Source organism: Tamandua tetradactyla, chromosome 3 (assembly GCF_023851605.1).
Source record: "Tamandua tetradactyla isolate mTamTet1 chromosome 3, mTamTet1.pri, whole genome shotgun sequence".
In the NCBI taxonomy this organism is placed as follows: domain Eukaryota; kingdom Metazoa; phylum Chordata; class Mammalia; order Pilosa; family Myrmecophagidae; genus Tamandua; species Tamandua tetradactyla.
The window spans coordinates 31763746-31783716 of record NC_135329.1 but is presented as its reverse complement, the minus strand read 5'-3'; the positions used below and the strand labels follow the sequence as shown (position 1 = coordinate 31783716).

Below are 19971 nucleotides of genomic sequence, written 5' to 3'. Positions count from 1 at the left end.
TTTTGAATCCCAGATAACACAGCATTTGTTATCAGAACCATTTTTAGGAAACAGAATCTCGAAGATGGGAATCTGGGACTGGTTAGTTGTATGCTTAGATTTAGAGTTAGTAATGACCTCTTTGTGAGCACTTCCCATGGTGTGTAGTGGGAAAGCATTATTTAACTTGTCACTAGTATTTGTCTGTAAAGAAGCGCCTATTAGAGGAAGGTTTGAGGACTCCAAGTAGCTGTGGCAATGGAATATTACCGTGAAAATGGTAAGTACAAGGCCTGTGGGGGTATGGTCGCTGCTTCAGGCAGCACTAGAGAGTTTACAGAAAGAAAATGACAAGTTCAGGAGTTTGCATTCTTGACCCAAGGCAAGTTCAGAGAACATCTATGGTGATTTAAAATAATCCCCCATCTCCTGAGCTGTTTCCAAAAACCAAATCAAAACTTTGATCCTGAGGGCTCCAGATTTATAGTGCAAGTGGAAGTCACACCCTCCTTAGGGCTAAAACCCAGAAATAACACACATGTGATTACCCTCTGAGCGCTCATCCACCCACAGCGCTTCAAATACCACCTGTTGAGTGCAGTGGCTCACCTCCAGCTCTGACCCGAGATGCTCTACCACCCTGAACACAGTCTTATCTACATGTTTCTTCCATATTTGCAGGTGACCTCATATTTTGACCCCCGAGTTTCCCACAATGGCTGAGGAATCCGAGCTGCTTCCTTTTGCAGATCCTTTGCCCCTTCCCTAGCTGCTTCATCCCTCACACCCAGGACCGCCCCTTTCTCCACCCACTCTCCTAGTCCAGCTACCTTGGTGAACCACACCATAGCAAGCCCCGCACAGGCTTCCTGCCCTCACTTTTCTCCTTTACAAACTGCTGTCCTCCTAGTGCAAGCAAGAATGGCCTTCCCCAGGCCCTGGAGTGCAAACCACTGTCTCCCAGAAGCTGCTCTTCAAGGAGCTTTGTAAATCAGGCTCCGCCTCCGCCTCACAGGCCCTCTCGGGTCACAAGCCAGTCTCCCCGCAGGCCCTCAGTCTGCATCACCGCCTGCTGAGCAGCAAAGTGCCAGAGTGGGGCAGAGATGGCAGTCTTGGGGAGCAGTGGGAAGGAGGCTTGACAGTTGGGGGCCCAGTCAATACCAGCACCTCGCCACCAGATGGCAGACACTTCACTTTTATTTGAGATTAAAAAATATATATCCAGGAATAAACTGTGATGAAAGGCACAAAAGACAGAGCTACGAGCTGCTGTCCTGCACCTGCTGTTCAGCTGGATCATTCTGGACAGGTCTTGGTGGGGTGGCACATAAACGCCGGAGCCCCCTGGACCTATGGTCAACCTTGTCCCCTCTGCATGCAGCTAGCCTCGCCTCTGGGCTGAGGCTGTCACTTAGCATGGACCTCAGCTATCTTCTGCCCCCTCCTCCCCGCAAAAATGGAAGGGAGTATAGGACAGAAACATGCAAAAGAAACTGGATGTAAAAGAAGAGAAAGAGGACACAGAAAAGCCATTTCTAGTCTGTTTTATTTTTCCTTAACATCCCTTCCTTCCCCATGCACACCCTCTGCATTCTCACTTGTATCTTTCCAGCATCAAGGAGCTCTCCTCAAATACCCCCGGGCCTGTTTCTTTCCTCCATCCGGTCTTGCCAGGCACACACAGACGGGATGCAATACATCGGCCTCTGTGGGAATTTGCCTTCAGCCTTTTATTTTTATTTTTTGATTTTTGTCTGTGACTTTCCATTTTGCAGTTGTCCTTTCAATTTCTCTTCCACCTCCCTCGTTCCCCCTTTTACTGTGCCCTCTTTATGTGCTTGGCACAAGCTACTGAGTTAAATAAAACCTGATGCCTCAATCTAGGGACTTGCAGGCTGGTTGATCTTCAAAAATGGAAGCTTCATCTGATTATTCCCCATAGACTCTGGAACAGCATGTGGTTTTAATGCCAACTCCTTACCCTGAGGAGTGGAAAGCCTCTCACTATCCTTCACAGAGCAGACAAGACCCTTCCTTGCTAGGTCCCACTCATCCTCTTCAGCCTTGTCTCTCTCACCATTTTCTAACTCTTTCCTATCCCTTCCCATCTGTGTACTATTTGCTTGATATCCATTTCCCTGAACATTCCATTTCCTTGTTCACAGCTTCTTTGGAATGCCCCTTCCTTTTTTCCGTGTTATATGAATTCCTTACCATCTTTCAGGGCACAGATCAAATATCGCCACCTCTATAAGACCTTTCCTAATTCTCTAAGGCAGAAGTTATCCATTTTTATGCTTCTGCAACACAACAAAATCCCTTTATTCCAGCACTTAAGACGCTGCTTTGACATGACCATTTATTTCTCTGAGTCCCCCTTCCACTCCCATCTGACAACACACATCCTAGACTGCGTGCTCCTGGAGAGCGTGGACTGTTTTGTTTCTACCTCATCTCAACACTTGATATATTTGAAATGAATGATGACTGAACAAAATGAACAAATGATTCTTGGGGATTCTTGGAGATTCTCCTGACCTCTGAGGGCTCTACCTGTCTTTAATAAGAACCAACCCCTGTTTCTGTCTAAACCCAAAGCACCTCCGTTGGGACCTGGGAAGGAACACTGAGAGAGAGCCAGGGCACCAGGAAACTTGGGACTTCTTTACTGTGGATGGGTTTACTCTCTTTCAGGGGGCTGGGGAGGTATTACTCTTTAGATCATGACATTGCAGTGGCTGTGGCTGTTCAGGGAGGACCAAAAGCCTTCACAGTAGGATGGCCTCAGTGTCATCCACAGCTCCTAGAAATGCCAGTTCTCTCTTCTGAGGGATGAGTGGGGCAAAGGAAGTGGGGAGGAAGTGGGAGGTAAAGACAGTTATCTCTGGGGTATGGACAGTACCTCGGGGCCACCCAAAAGTCCGCAGGCATGGGAGCAGGACGCTTCCCACCGCAGCATTGCTGTCCATCAGGGGTGTCCCAATCAGGTATGAGGGCGTCATAAGCAATTCCTTACTGGTAAAGACTAAAGAATCAATGTTTGTGAATAACTTACTTTTTCTTAATAGACTGGAGAAGATGGAGAACTATCTCAATCATAATATCACTCTCTCACTTGCCTACTAGAGTGGGAGGGAAAGGCGTATCAGGTAGTCTAGGGATGGGGGTACGCATGTAATCAACAGACCATCTTGTCTATCCCAGAGACCATGGTCAGTGACCCACATTGCTGATGAACCATCAATGATTACAGAAAGGGTAAATCACATCACTTACACAGTTGTTTGGTATCTCATGAACAGGATGCTGTCCCGTGAAAGGGGGTTGCCAATAGAAAAGTTGTGGCAGAGAAAGAGGGAAATAGCTGCAGCAAACTTTGGCCTCTAGACACAGGCTTCCTCACTGGGCTGAATCCCTGAGGGATACCCAGGCTGCTCCACCATGTCTCTAATCCAGGGCTGATGCCTCTCCCAGGTGACTTTGTGCTCTTTCTTCAGACTCTAACAGAGTCACCTTTTGGTAGGGGGAATGAATTAAGGTTATGAAGGAGTTGTGTGGTTAGGGTGACTGCCCAGGTTGCTTCAAAATTCCCTCTATGATGCTGCCAGAAATCAGACTTTCTTGCTGGTCAAGTGCCAGGGCAGCTCTCTGCCCAGCCCTTCCTTTCCCTGTCCAGGTCCAGCCATGGTCCACCCACCACTGGCACTGACAGCCCTCCCTGCTCCTCCCACACTCTTTCTCTGCCGGGTTCCTCTCCCCAGGACCAGCTTCAGAGGAGGAAATGACCTAAGCCTAACTACCCCCACTCCTTATTTTTCTATCTTCCACTCTTATTGACTCCAAAACAATTATTTGACATTTGTTGTTTGTGGCATCCTTTTTTTTCTTGCTGATTTTTTTTGGAGGAAAGTGAGATTTAATTAAAATAACCTACATGGGAGTGGCTCCTGGTTCAAGAAAGGTCACCTAATGGGATTGCTTTCATGCTTTCCTCACTGACCCTTACCTCCCTTTTTTCTTAGATCACCAGGAAAACTTCCAGTGCTTTTGTTCTCTTAAGGTTCTCTTACTGGAAGCAGCTTCCCTCTCTGTGAAATGGGGTCAACACCTAGATTGTTGTGCTATTACGAGGCTTAGCGATAATGCACAGAAAGTGCACATCACTCCGACTGGCACATTTTAACTATGCAACAGTGTTGACTCACTCGCCCATTAAGCCTGGCTCCCGCTTTGGAGAAAAGGTAGCCCATCCATCTTTCCCTCCTTAAGTTGGCCCCTATTTACACACTATGTACCTCCCACCCCTATAGGATGAGCAACGCTCTGAGAGACAGGAAAAGAGGGGGAGGGGACATCAATAGGCTGTGGTTGGGTTCCCAGCCCCTGAAGAGCCCGCTGAGCGCCCGTGAACACATGGAGAGGTGGCCAGGTCACTCCCTTACAGCTGCTCCGCCGGCAGGAGCACAGTGAGCCAAATCCATCCTTTAAGGGCTGCCAGTAGGAAGCCTTTCTTTTAATAAAATTAATGAACATGTGATTTCCCTGCTTACTGAAACCTGCTAACAAGCTTATTATTAGCATTGCTGAGATTCTTCAAGTGCCCAGCTATACTCAGCATTTTGCATGGCAATGATACATCTTTGCACCACCCTGGAAACATGCAGATTTGAAGGCACATAGCAGTGCAGGGTATGGTGCAGTATTAATAGGTGGTTTTAAATATTTATCAGGACAGAGGAGGCCAGCATTAATCCCCATCCCTTGCATTTTTCTAGAACTACAGTGTTTTCAAAGGGCTTTCACGTGCTCTGCATTTCATGTGAGCCGTCCGCTGATGCTAAGAGGTGAAGATTAAGTTACTTCTCAGCTGAAGACAATGACACCCAGAAAGGGAAGAAGTTTGTCCAAAGCCACTCACTAGTTAGAAACAGAACTTGTTCTAGAACCCCTATCTCCTGACTATTTCCATTTCTACCATAAGGCTACTGCCCAGATAAAGGTGCCACCTTTCCCTTGAAAACTGACAGTTTTTTATCTTAAAATATCCAAAAGAGTCTTAGAAATGGATCATCCTATATTTGAATCATGCTTTGTCCCCACCCTGCTCACATTCTGAGAACTCAAAATATGTGGTGTGCATCCCACAGGTCATCTAATTGTTTTTAGTTCTCAAATGATACATCTTGCCCTGTGGCAAGCACTCCCTACTACTGTTACTTAGACATTTCCTGGCCTGTTCCTATCACTAGCCACCTGTTACAGTGCAAAGCTCCTTCAGAGAACTGAAAAAGGAACACAAAAGTGAAAAGACTGGCTGCAAATATGTGGCTCAGTTACTTACTATTGTCCCCCTCAACTGAACCCACGTATCAATGACTCCATCATAAAGATGGAAAGCTAATGCAGAGAGCTTGTCCAAGATCACCTAATAGGAGAGAGCTGAAACTGCCTGTCTCCCACCCACCTAGAGGAATGTATGCCCTCCATATACTTAATTCTAAAAACTTCCCAAGGCTCACCTGATCTCAAGAAAATAACATAAACATTCAATAGGTCAGGAAAGTACAGTTTGCATTTTAAGTGCCAGACACCATATCTAGTTTTTAATGGATTTTAGAGGTGTTTGCTGGGCCCTCCCACGTGGCAGACAGGGGTTGTAGAGTGCTTTTTCCTGCATTTTTTTCATTTCCTTATGCCAACAACCTGTGAGGGTGAGGAGACCATTATTCTAACTTAACCCATAAGCGAACTGAAAAAGGTTAAGAACCTTGCCCATATTCACATGCCTAGAACGTTAATGGTGGGTCTGGGACAAGAATTCAGATCTTTCGACTATGGATTCTATTTCCTTCCAACATACACGCTATCCATAGAATTTGGGATTGCAGGGTAAGTACAACCCCAGGGAGCTGAGTCTATACTGTTCTGCAGTGTCAGAGGTACAACAGATCACTATGAACCCAACAAGAACCTGATATTGGGATTTCACAGAGCAGGGCCAGGGAGAGAATAGAGAAGGTTAACTCTAAAGATACTGAACCAGACCAGCACTCAAGGGCCTGGCAAGGTCTCTATGCTCATCTCCAAAGCTGGCTGGAAGCTTGTACATGCATGTGCATGTGTGTACACGTGTACACTGGAGAGGAGGGGCAGTGTGTGCACACTTGCATATGAGTGTGTACTCACATTATGTGTATGCAAATATCTGCTCATGAGGATGCCATAAGATCTATATTCACCTCCCACCTTTGGTGGATTTACCTGTAGATAACTTTCACTTTTTAGAAAACATTATGAGTACAAAGAAGAAACTTGATTTTATGACAGTCTTCTTTACATTTTGGGGGGGTCAGATATTCTCTTGAGATTCAAATGAACACTATGGTACCCTTTCCATGTAAATTCACAAATATTTGCTAATAATTTCAAGGTTCTATGACTCTCTGGAGTTCAATCATTAGCCCCAGGCTCAGAGCCTTGAGATACAGCTGCCAAGTCCAAAGTCATCATAGAAACTGCCCATCCCCCAGCACTTACCATTCAAAGAGTACTGGAAACGAAGACATATCCAATTGGCAATGAACATTTTCAAGACAGATGACCCTAATTTTGATCACAGTTTGAAGGCCCTTGTAGCAATGAGAAATGCCTGTGCTTGCTCAAGGGAAAGTCACTAGGATGGGAGAAGGCACCTGTAGTTCAACCTCATCAGATTCAAATTTTTTTAAGTCTCATTAAATTGGATCCAAGCAATCCAACTCTATCTTCTCCACCCACCAAAGGACTTATCTTAAGTGTGGGATTTTTGTAAAATTGTTTGTAAAATCCATACATGTAGTTTATTTTATTGTCATTTTAAGAAAATATTTCAATTGTATGAAACTAGTTTCCTAGAACTGAAATCCAATTTATGATACTGAGCCCATAGGAAATTGGTGTTTGACTGCCAAATGCTCAGCCAGAAACTGCTGTCCAGGAGCCAGCTAGGTCTCCTTTAGAGGAAGGAGCTCTGGGACAGGACTCAGTGATCTGGAATTGATTCCCACTCTGCCCTCTAGCAGCTGGAGGGAGCTTGTGCCAGGCATCACTTCCTTGGCTTTTCCTTCCCCATTCTGAACGAAGAGACCTTTCAGTTCTTCTATCTATAATTCCATGTTCTGCTTCATTTTATACACACACACACACACACACACACACACACACACACACACACACACACACATATTCACACACGCACGCACGCACCCTGTGCTGGCTTAATAAGTTTCAGCCAATGCCAATGCCCAAGTCAGCAGTTTTATTTCATAGGCAGCTTCTGGCTGACCAGATTGCCATCAATCAAAAATCTAGGAAAGGATACAGAATGACTGGCATAGCTTTTAAATAAACCACTAGCAATAAAAACACCATTTATTTGGAGCTCAGCTTAGGCTTGGTTTGGTATGGCACAAAGCACCCTGAATCTGGGGGTGTCTGGCTCCTGCTGGTGAGTAAGTTTACTCTGCCTATAGTGGTTCAGTCACAAGTGGGGGAAATGGGGGACTGGCTTCTCATCTTCACCAACAGAGAGGCTCCAGACCAATGGGAGCTCCAGGCCCTGGACTAATGGAGTCACCTTTTGTGAGTCAATCAATTATTGTTGACATATGCAAAAGAGGACAAATTAGAGCATGCAGAAGATCACTCAAACAATGACATGACTTTGACAGGGAGAGGGGTGCTAGAAAGGGCTAAAGCCTTTACAAAGCCCAACTGGAGCCACACTGACCTTCACAATTATGTAACTGATGGGAGGGAAAGCAGAAAAAGAGGTGACACAATTAGATCTAATTTGGTCCCCTTTAAAAACCTGCTAATGCAAATGGATGGCCTCTAGATGGAACAATTTGGCTTCTTAGAACAGTTATAGCACCATTGTGCTCAATCTTTTCCCAGACTCTGCAGTTTTGAGGAAGTTAATGGCTTTCATTGTTTATTCCTCTGTGCCCCCCTAACCCTTGAGGTAAGGTATCTTCTGACCCTCAAGTATATTTTTCTTGGTTTGCAAAGCAAAGTGACAAAGCTACAAGATGAGTTTTGTCTCTATAGGGAACGGGTGACTTTATACTGTAGAAATCTCTCTCCCTGCAGAGCAGCTCAGGGCGGGAGGGAGGGGGTTCAATTTGTTCATTAGACCAATAAGGATCGCAAGTGCCACCTTTGCTACTTAAAGCATGGACATTTGTCCAGTAATTGCAAAATCTGAGCCCCTTTCCAGATCTAATGAATCAGAACCTGCATTTTAAAATGATCTCCAGGTAATTCATATATATATCACAACGTGAGAAGCTTTGCTCTAGAGAACAAATGTGGTAGATTGTACCACAGTCTAGGTAAGGTAAGGGTCAGCCAAATCCTTTCCCTTCCTTTCCTCTTCAAGTCAGCTTACCTATGTGAGTTGATTTGGCAAATAAACTGCAAGTGAAAGTGACCTATATCACTTCTGGGCAGAAGCTTCAAAGAGCTAGCGTGAGTTTCACTACCTCCACCTCCCATCAGAGCTCCAGGTAGTGGTTTCTCTATCACCCTGGGTCCTAGTATAAGGGCAATGACAATCTGGGAGCAGACTGGGCCCGTCAAGCAGAATATCTTATTTCCTCTCATTTATTTCTCTGGTTTTTACTGGTTTGGGTGTGTCCATCTATTATATATCTCTGGTTTTCCTGGTTTGGGCGTGATACTGAAAGATGTTTGAAAGACTGGGACAGTTCAGTGAAAGCCAGACATGAGACTTCTCTGCAAATAAGTTAAAAAAAAATTCTCTAACTTCACTTAATTAACTGATTTCAATAATCATTATGGGGCATTTAGTATGTGCCAAGGACTGTGCCAGGCATTAGAAATATAGAGATGAACAAAACAGTCCCTGACCTCAAGTAGCTCTCAGCAGAGTGGAGAAAATGACCCATGCAAACAATTAAAATATAATGCATTTTATATGTCTAATGTGTAGCAGTGACATACTAGACGCTGGGTATATAGGACTGAAGGAGAAAAAGTTCCTTGCCTTAAGAAGTTTATGGTCTACAGGGAGAGTCAGGGGATATGATGAGAATATGATAGCCTCAGGGTGCAGAGTGATAGTTAAAATGTGTTAAAAATGGGACTAGGAGCCACAGGTCTTAGAAGATGGATAGAAGAGAGCTGTAACTCAATTCAATTGATAATCATCAGGTGCCCACTGAGTGCCACAGCCACACACTAAACACTGTGAAAGATGTTCTCTGTCCACAAGAAGGTCAGGATTCTACTAGAGATAGAATGTATGTGAACACGAATATTCATAGTACAAGGCAGAGGGATTGTGCCATAACACTTAAGGTGCGAACAGAATCCTTGGATGACATCCAGCCCGGGAAGCTGAGTCCTAAAGAAGAAGGACACTGATTTGGGAATTTAAAAAAAATGGGTGGTTGTGAGGACAGAAAAGTATCTGTTCCAAGCAGAGGAAACTACTGTAATCAAAAGCCTGGAGGTAGGGAGGTAGGTGATAAGGCATATTTGAGTGGTGCTGAATGGTCTGGGGAGGAGAGGTAGGGAAAGCAATGGTGAAATCGAGGATAAACTAGAAAGGTAGGCTGGGGCTGGGGCCAGGTTGATTGGCAGACAGCCTAAAGAGACTCGGGCTAAATAGCAGGAAAAGATGAAAGCAGAGATAGAGGGATAGTTTTGTGGTCTTTTTCTGTTTGTTCCCATATAAAACAATCCAATGACACACTTTCTGATCACCCACTGCCCTGCAGTCACAGTGACACTACCTGAACCCAGGCATGGGTAGAAATGCCTCTGTGCTTCACCTGCTTGCCTGCAGCTATGTCTATAAGGCCAAGGTGGGGTTGCAGAAGAGGGAGATAATTATTGTTTGTTTTTCCATCACTTCATTGTAATCCTCTACCTCCCCTCCACAAACCTTACACATCGCAAGCACCATTTCCTGGGTACAGGAGGAATTAGGTCTTTACTTTTTCTCTACTGTGCGCCTTAAAAGGTAGAAACCTGCTTGGATGGGCTTCAGGCTGCCCTTCACTGCAGTCCTAGCCTGACGAGGTCTTAGGAGAGAATCCGAACTGCGGACTATTGCTTCTGGCCAGGGGCAGAAGCTAAGGGTTGTTTGGCATAAATCTGCCACTCCCTATTTGCTCTAGTTTAGAGCAAGTTCTCCACCCACAAGATAATTTACATCAATCGTACACTCAAGGACTACTAGTTCTCTTGATTTGATCTTTCCTTTGAGGTTTCCTGGTTTTGAAAAGGAATTTGAGTGACTTTGTATGAGTTTTCCTTCCATGGCTTTCAGTTTCATGAGAAATGGAGGGGTCTCTCTCTCTCTCTCTCTCTCTCTCTCTCTCTCTCTCTTTATACTCCAGATCTCTAATCTGCTTTTTCGTCTGAAATCAATTAACTACCACCTGTTTTTCTTATATTCTTAGCATTGAGTATACAAAAGAAATCACTTTTTGCTTTTCATAGAAAGCCAAGGACACTGGATTTCACCTTGAGAGTGAAACAGATTTAATTAAAAGGAAAGATCTTTCATTCTAAAAGTTTGAGTAGAAAATAACTTAAAGCAAAATGCCAGCTGCTTTAGTTTGGAGCACTGAATTTAGTACAGAAAAAGAACTTTTATGAGCACTGCCATTTCTCATTTATGTATGAATCTCAGTAATTCAGACCAGTTGGAAAGAAAATTGGTCCCAATTTAAACTGTAGCCAGAGGGAGCAACCATCCTGGTTTGTCCAGGACTGTGGGGTTTCTTAGAATGCAGGACCTTCAGAGGTAAAATTGGGAAAGTCTCAGGCAAACTGGAATCTAATGTAGAACAGTTAAAGAAAGGTATGTCTATTATGTTCAAGCACTGGACAATTTGTTTCACTCATCAGGGACTCAACTTCCTCACCTGTAAAATGAAAGTTTTAGTACTAGATTGCCCTCCTATTACAACATGTTCTCTCTTTTACCTGTCTGCCCCACAGCCTTTTCTAAGTTATCTCCTTTTAAAATACAACTGTTTTATTGAGATATACCATAAATTTACTCATTTAAAGTGTACACTGTTGTGGCTTTTTAGTATTACTGATTTTCATCACTCCAAAAAAGAAACCAATACCCTTTAGTGGTCACCATCCATTTCCTTCTCCCCTCAGCCCCTGCAACACATGAATCTACTCTCCGTAGTTATGGCTTTGCCTATTTTGAACCTTTCATATAAATAGAATCATACAATATATGGCCTTTTGTGTCTGGCTTCTTTCACTTAGCATACTGCTTTCCAGAATCATCCATGTTGTGGCATCCATCAGTACCTTTTACACAAAATAATATTCCATTGTATAGATATACCACATTTAATTCATTTGTCATTTAGTAAACATTTGGATTGCTTCTACGTTTCACTATCATGAATAAGGTTAATGTGAACATTCATATGCAAGCTCTTGAATGGGCAAACATTTTCATTTGGGGTGGGGGATATACCTAGGAGTGGGAGTTGCTGGATCATATGATAGCATTTTGAGTTTAAACCATATTTAACATTTTGAGACACTGCCAAATGGTTTTCCAAAGCAGCTGTGCCATTTTGCTTTCCCACCAGCAGTGGGTTCCTATTTGTGCTCGATCTCATCAACACTTATTATTGCCTTTTTATATTTTAGCCATCTTAAGTGGGTATGAAGTGGTATTTTATTGTGGGTTTGATTTGCATTTCCCTATGACTAATGATGCTGAGCCTATCATCTCATGTGCATATTGGTCATCAGTATATCTTCTTTGGAAAAATGCTTATTCAAATCCTTGCCCATTTTTAAATTGGGGGTTATTTATCTTTTTATTGTTGAGTTTTAAGGGCTCTTTATATATTCAGAAAACAAGTCTCTTATATATAATTTGCACTATTTTCTCCCATCCTGTGGGTTGTCTTTTCACTTGCTTGATGATGTTCCATGAAGCATAAAGTTTTAAATTTTGATGGAGCCTACTATTTATTTTTTGTTTTGTCATGTGTGCTTTTGGTATTGGAGCTAAGAAACTACTGTCTTACACAAGGTCACAAAAATTCACTCCTATGTTTTCTACTAAGAGTTTATAGATTTAGCTCTTAGGTTAAGGTCCTTGATCCATTTTGAGTTAATTTTCCATTTGGTAGACCTCTAACTTCATTCTTTTGAATATAGATATCTAATTGCCCTAGCACCTTTTGTTGAAAAGACTGTTCTTTCAAAATTTGAAGTGTCTAGGCACTTTTGTGGAAATCAATTGACTATTAATATGAGACTTTATTTTTGGACTCAACTCCATAGATCTGTTCTATTTCACCGATCTATATGTCTATCCTTGTGCTGATAACACACAGTCATAATTACTACAGTTATGTGGTATGTTTGGAAAGTGACAGTGTGAGTCTTCCAATTCTGCTCTCCTCTTACAGGATTGCTTTGGCTATTGTACATCCCATGGATTTCTATATGAATTTTAAGATCAGCTTCTAAGTTTTGAAAAAAAAAAAAAAAGCCAGCTGGGATTTTGATAGGGATTACATTGAATTACATTGAATCTGTACAGCAATTTGGGAAGTATTATGATTTTAATATAAGCCTTCTGATCCATGAATATGGGATGTCTTTCCATTTACTTATGTCTTTTAAAAATCCTTTGAATAAATAACATTTTATAGTTTTTAGAGTACAAGTCATGCATTCCTTTTGTTAAATGTATTATCAAATTTTTATTTTAATGCTGGTATAATAGAATGCTTTTCTTAATTTCATTTTGGATTATTCATTGTTGTTGTATAGAAATACAATTAATTACTGCTTTTTTACTCTCTAATGCTGCTGGACTTGTTAGCAGTTCTAATAATTTTTTATGTATGTGTGTATTACTTATGAGTTTCTGCATACAAAATCATGTCCCCTGCAAAGAGATCTAATTTTACTTTGTCCTTTCTAAAGTAGATATCTTTTATTTCTTTTTCTTGCTTAATTGCCTTGGACAGAATCTCCAATACAATATCAAACAGAACTGAGGAGAGAAGACATTCTTGCCTTGTTCCTGATCCTAGGAAAAAAGCATTCAGTCTTCCACCACTAAGTATGATGTTAGCTGAGTTTTTTATGAATGTCTTAATCAGGTTGAGGAAGTTGTTCCCTTGGATTCCTAGTTTGTTGGGTATTTTTATGAAAGGATACTGGGTTTTGTTAAACACTTCTCCTGCTTGTGTTGAGATAAAAAAAAAATGTGGGTTTTGTCCTTTATTCTATTAAAACATAAAATGTGTTACATTGATTGATTTTCAGGTGTTAAATCAGCCTTGTATTTCTTGGATAACCCCCACTTGGTCAGGGTATATAATTCTTTTTATATTTTCCTCAACTTGCTTTGCTTGTACTTTGTTGAGAATTTTTGTATCTACATTTATAAGGGGAATTGGTGAGTTTCCTTTTCTCGTAATGTTTTTGTCTGGTTTTTGTATGATGGTAACACTTGCCTCATATTGCCTCATAGTATGAGTTGGGAAGTGTTTCCCTCCTCTTCTATTCTTTGGAAGAGTTTATAAAGAATTGGTATTAATTCTTCTCTAAATGTTTAGTATAATTTACCAGTGAAGCCATCTGGGCCTATGCTTTTCTTGGAAAAGTTTTCTTTTAAAAGAAAATTAAGTCTCTACTTATTATAGGTTTTGGATTTTTTTTCTTCTTACGTCAATTACAGTACTGTGTTTTTCTAGGAATTGGCTCATTTCACCTAGTTTATCTAATTTGTTGGAATACAATTGTTTGCTGTATTCTCTTATAATCCTTTCTCTTAATCTAAGGTCAGTAGCAATGTCTCCTTTTTCATTCTTAATTTTAGTAATTTGTCTACTATCTCTTTTTTTAATTTCTGTCCCTCAGACTAGATAATCTTAACTGACTTATTTTCAAGTTTTATTCCTTTGTCTTGCTTAATTGTCTTGGACAGAATCTTCAATACATTATCAAACAGAAGTGAGGAGAGAAGACATTCTTTCCTTGTTCCTGTCCCTAGGGAGAAAGCATTCATCTTCCACCACTAAGTATGAGGCTAGCTGAGTTTTTGTGAAGTTTGCTGATAGTATTAGTTCGTTAAATGCTGTTGGAATGCAATGTACCAGAAATGGAATGGCTTTTAAAAAGGGAATTTATTAAGTTGCAAGTTTACAGTACTAAGGCCATAAAAAAAGTCCAAACTGAGACATCCAGAGAACGATACCTTGATTTAAGAAAGGCCAACATCTATCACATGGGAAGGCATGTGGCTGGTGTCTGCCGGTCCTTGTTCCTGTTTCTGTTGCTTCCAGTTTCTGATGATAGTGGTTTCCTCTCAAGTGTCTGTGGACCTTCACTTAGCTCCTCCCAGACACAACTCTGAGTTTTGGCTTGCTAAGCATCTCATGCGAAGGCACATGGTGACATCTACTGGGCTCTGCATCTCTGAACATCCATGTCTAGGTGTCTGCTCTCTTGGTCAGTACCCCAAGCATCTCCAAATGTCTGCATCTCTGTTGGCTTTGAAGCAATTGTGTTTTCTCCAAAATGTCTCAGCTTTTAAAGCACTCCAACAAAGTAATAAATACCCACCTTGAATGGGTGAAGTCACATCTCCATCTAATTAAAAGGCCACCTTCACAATTGGTGTGTTACATCTCCATGGATGTAATCTAATCAAAGGGTCAGGCCCAGAATTGAGTGAGCCAATTTCCATGGAAACAATCAAATTAAAGGTTTCCACCCTACAATATTGAATCAGGATTAAAGGACGATGGCTTTTCTGGGGTAAGCTATACTTTAAACCAGCATACTGATTCTTTTTTCAGCCAACTCAGTCCCTGTAGTGAGTTTTTTCATTTAAGCTTTCGTATTTTTGAGTTCCTGTTTGGTTATTTGGTTTTTATAATTTCTATCTTCTTATTTATATTCTTTATCTGGTGAGACATTGCTCTCACATTTTCCTTTAATTCTTTAGGCATGGTTTCCTTTAGTTCTATGAGCATATTTATAATAGTTGATTGAAAGTCTTTTTTTCTACGAAGTCCAACATCAGGGCTTCCTCACAGACAGTTTCTGTTAACTGCTTTTTTTCCCAGTGTATTAACCATATTTTCATGTTTCTTTGTGTCTCAATTTTTGTTGAAAACTGGACATGTTAAATAACATAATGTGGCAACTCTGGAAATCAGATTCCCCTTCTCCCCTCTTGGTTTACTATTGTTGCTGATTTTTGTTGTTATGGCTTCTGCTAGTGTTCATTTATTTAGTGATTTTTATTGGACTAATTCTGTAAAGTTTGTGTTTCATGCCATATGTAGCCACTGAAGTCTCCACAGTTAACAAATGGTGAGGTAATGATAGGAATGAGAGTTTCTTAAATGCCTTGAAGAAATATGCTCAAGCAGTTTTCATCTCTATCTGTCTTTCCATTTTTATTTGTGCAGGGCCTCAAGGTCAGCTACAGGTAAGAGATTAGGGACTCTCAGGTGTAAATATACCACAGTGGAAGAAAATTTGGATTGCTCCCAGTGTGGGGTTATTATGAATAAAGTTGCTATAAACATTCAAGCATAGGTTTTTGTTTGAATTTAGATTTTTCTCTCTGAGGTAAAAATTTAGAAGTAGGATTGCTGAGTCACAGGGTAATTATATATAAAATGTTATAAGACATTTCCCAACAGCTTTCCAATGTGGTCGCACCATCCTGCCTTCCCACCAGCAATGTATACATGTTCCTACTGCTCTGCCTCCTTTCCAGTATGTGGTGTCATTATATCTTACTTTAGTCAGTCTAACTGGTATATAATGGTACATCCAAATTGTTTTAATTTTCACTTCCCTGATGACTAATGATGTCGAACATCTTTTAATATTCTTATTTGACATCCATATATTTTCTTTGCTGAAGTGTCCATTTAAATCTTCTTCCATATTTAAATACTGGGTTGTTTGGTTGTTTTTATTGCTGAGTTTTGAGAGTTATTTATATATTCCAAAGTTGAGTTTTTATTTCAAATGCATAAACTCTACTCCAACTCTCTGGTATGTTCCCCAAGAGTCATATATATTACCCATTGAGCAGCCTGGCTCTGTATTTGTAATGTTTCGTATTTTATATTATATATAATATATATATGTACATATGTATACACATTATACATACCCATACATGTAGCTTCTTAAGCAACTTCCTTTTTTAGTTTAGTTCAAGAAGCATTTATTGTGTCTAAATTCAGGGAGTAAGCACTGAGTAGATATGGCCCCTGTAACTGAGGAACTTTAAGAAATGTGATTTTAATTTGGACTAAATTAACAAACACACAAGAATGCATGCATGCAATACATAAGCATTTTGTGGGTAAAATTATTTATTTATTCAGATAACTGGTTTAAACATTTTCATCACTATTTCATTGAGATCATTAATTGTCATCAGTAAATCTTTATTAATAGTCAAAAATATTCCTCATTAGGTATACATACCAGTTGGCATAAACACTACCTTGGAATTTTCCCCTCTGATATGAATTATTTTAATGAGTATGCCGAGTGTGAAAGCCTCTAAAATTGACCCTCCAGGTGAGATAGTAAAATACCCACAGATTTATGCTATTATTCTAGCCTAAGGAATGCAGGCATTGTGATCTCCAATATATCTGCTTTTTATTTGCCAGTCTGACCTTGACAGAGACAGATTCAAGTGACCATATGGCCGGAACTGTCCATTATGAGCTAGGTTTGGTCAAACCTTCAAGTCATAAGTTCAAGCCATCTCAGCAAAAGATGTAAATGCTATACCCAGTGCTATCTCGGGATTGAACTAACATGGAGGGCAACCCCCTCCTTCTTCGCTGATGGAAAAAAAAATGGGGGGAGGGTGTTAGTGGGTTGGCCATTATGAATAACATGTTATGTATATTCATATGCAAGCCTTTTTGTTTTCATGTATTTTCATTACTTTGTGTAAATACTAAGGATATAACTGGCTGAGTATATGATACTTGCATGATTTTAGTGATCTTAGTGAATATGGAACGGTATCTTATAGAGGTTTTAATTGCATATTCCTGATTATGAATATTTTGGGGCACTGTTGATCACTCAGGTATTATCTTTTCAAAGTGTCTAGTCAAATATTTTGTCCATTTTCATCATTTCTTTTTTATTATTGCATGGTAAAAAGTTTTTTTTAATTCTGGATGCAAGATGTTTTCAGATATATTTGTTTTTGCATGTAATCTCATTCTGTGGGGGCTTACCCTTTTATTTTTTTAATTAGAATTCTTGAACAGTGGACCTTAAAATTTTAATGAGATATATTTTATCAGTTTGTCTTTTGTGGTTCTTGCTTTTGTGCCCAACCTAAGAAACTGTTGCCTATTATCAAAATCGTGGAAGAAGTTCCTCTAGATTTTATGGTCTTAACCTTGCTTAAGGTATATTATGCATTTTAACTTAAGTTTTGGTACAGTGTAAGGGTCAAGGTTCCTCTATCCCATATGATATGGTTTTTTTTCCAGCAGTATTTGTTAAGCAGTATCTGTCCAACGAATTTACTTGATACGCTTGTAAAAATAAATTGGCTGTACAATAATGTAGGTACACTGAATGAAGCTGAATGTGAGAATGACAGAGGGAGAAGGGCTGGGGACACATATGACACCAGAAAGAAAGACAGACGACAAAGATGAGATGGTATAATCTACGAATGCCTAGAGTATACAATGATAGAGACTAAATGTACAAATTAAAAAATGTTTTTGCATGAGGAAGAACAAAGGAATGTCAATATTGCAGGGTGTTGAAAATACATGGTCATCCATTTTTGTTGTTGTTCTTTTATTTCTGGCTTTTTAAAATCATTTTTTTATTGTATAGTATAACATATATATATAAAGCAAAGAAATAGAAAAGCAATAGTTTTCAAAGCACTCTTCAACAAGTAGTTACAGGACAGATCCCCAGAGTTTGTCATGGGCTACCATATGATCCTCTAAGATTTTTCCTTCTAGCTGCTCCAGAATATAGGGGGCTAGAAGGTTTAAGTATTTTTATCATCACAATTGATTTTTTTCTTTTTTGTGAAAAATAACATATATATGAAAAAGCAATAAATTTCAAAGCATAGCACCACAATTAGTTGTAAAACATATTTCAGAGTGTGACATGGGTTACATTTTCATAATTTTAGGTTTTTACTTCTAGCTGCTCTAAGATACTGGAGTCTTAAAAGAGATATTAGTTTAATGATTCAGCATTCATATTCATTTGCTAAATCCTATCCTCACTGTGTAACTCCACCATCATCTTTGATCTTTCCATCCCTCTCTTTAGGGATGCTGAGCTATGGCCATTCCAAATTTCCCATATTGGAAGGGTCTGTCACTAATATGGGGTAGGGAGATGCAACTATCTGATGTTCTGGAGAAGTTGGGCCCTCTCGGTTTCAGGACTCATCTGGACCAGGGAGCCTTATGGATGTTGTAGGTTTCTGGAACATTACTCTAGTGCATGGAACCCTTGTCAAATCTTATATATTGCCCTAGGTCTTCTTTAGGATTGGCTGGAATGGTCCTGGTTGGGGTTTGGGAAGATCTAACTGAAGTTTGTGTAATAGCAACCTCCAGAGTAGCCTCTTGACTCTATTTGAACTCTCTCTGCCACTGATATTTCATTAGTTATACTTCTTTCCCCCCTTTTGGTCAGGATGGAATTGTTGATCCCACAGTGCCAGGGCCAGATTCATCCCTGGGAGTCATCTTCCATGTCACCAAGGAGACCTTCACCCCTGAATGTCATGTCCCATGTACAGGGGAAGGCAAAGATTTCACTTGCAGAGTTGGGTTTAGAGAGAGTGAGACCACATTTGAGCAACAAAAGAGGTCCTCCAGAAGTAACTCTTAGGCATGCCTATAGGTAGTCTAAGCTTCTCCATTACCTACATAAGCTGCACATGAGTAAGCCTCAGGCTCAAGGGCATGGCCTATTGATTTGGGTGTCCCTAAAGTTTGACACAGTATCAGGGGGTTCCCTGATGGTAAGGTTTAATTGGGTCATTCATATTTTAAAACTTCAACTCCTATGTGAGACTAATGTAAAAAATGTTTATTTGGTACAAAATTTATGTTCTAACTAGTGCATTCCTAATTTAACTTATATGGACAGTGTAATTGAACACCATAAGTTCATGGAACCTTGAATAGGACATGAAATTTTTTTGGTTTGTCCAGGTTAGTGTGATGCCCTAATAAATTCTAGAGTGATTTGAACAGTGAATAAAGAGGTACTTGCAGGATCCCCTTTGGAGAATGGGGAGAAAGGGGGAAAAATTCAACTTCCCCATTTGGAGAATTCCTGATATTCTCACAGGCAGTGGGGACAACCAAATCAATAGGCTGAGCCCTTGATCTTGGGGTTTGCCCCTGTGAGACTTATACCAGTAAAGGATAGGCTAAGTCTACTTAACATTAGGCCTAAGAGTCACCCTCAGAGAGCCTCTTTTGTTGCTCAGATGTGGCCTCTCTCTCTCTTAGCCAACATGGTGGGCGAACTCACTGCTCTCCCCCTTGTACATGGGACATGACTCCCACAGGTAGAAACCTTCCTTGCAACGTGGGACAGAAATCCTAGAATGAGCTGCAACTCAGCATCAAGAGATTGAGAAAACCTTCTTGACCAAAAGAGAAATGAGACAAAATAAAGTGTTAGTGGCTAAGAGATTTTGAGTTGAGAGGTTGTCCTGGAGGTTGTTCTTATGCATTTTATAGGTATCCCTTTTTAGTTTAAGGTATATTAGAGAGGCTAGAGGAAAGTGCCAGAAACTGTAGAGCTGTGTTCCAATAGCCATGTTTCTTGAAGATGACTGTATAATGATATAACTTTTGCAATGTGACTGTGTGATTGTGAAAACCTTGTGTAGGATGCTCCTTTTATCTGCAATATGGA

General features: G+C 40.5%; 1 protein-coding gene and 1 long non-coding RNA gene across 4 annotated transcripts in view; one reads left to right on the top strand and one right to left on the bottom strand.

Moving 5' to 3' along the window:
• The window catches only part of MSRA (methionine sulfoxide reductase A), a 559731-nt gene that overhangs the window by 2496 nt on the left and 537264 nt on the right, over nucleotides 1-19971 (bottom strand). The window lies entirely within an intron of this gene.
• LOC143677213 (uncharacterized) overlaps nucleotides 1-19971 on the top strand; it is a 352942-nt gene that overhangs the window by 165690 nt on the left and 167281 nt on the right. The gene's annotated exons all lie outside the window — the stretch shown is intronic.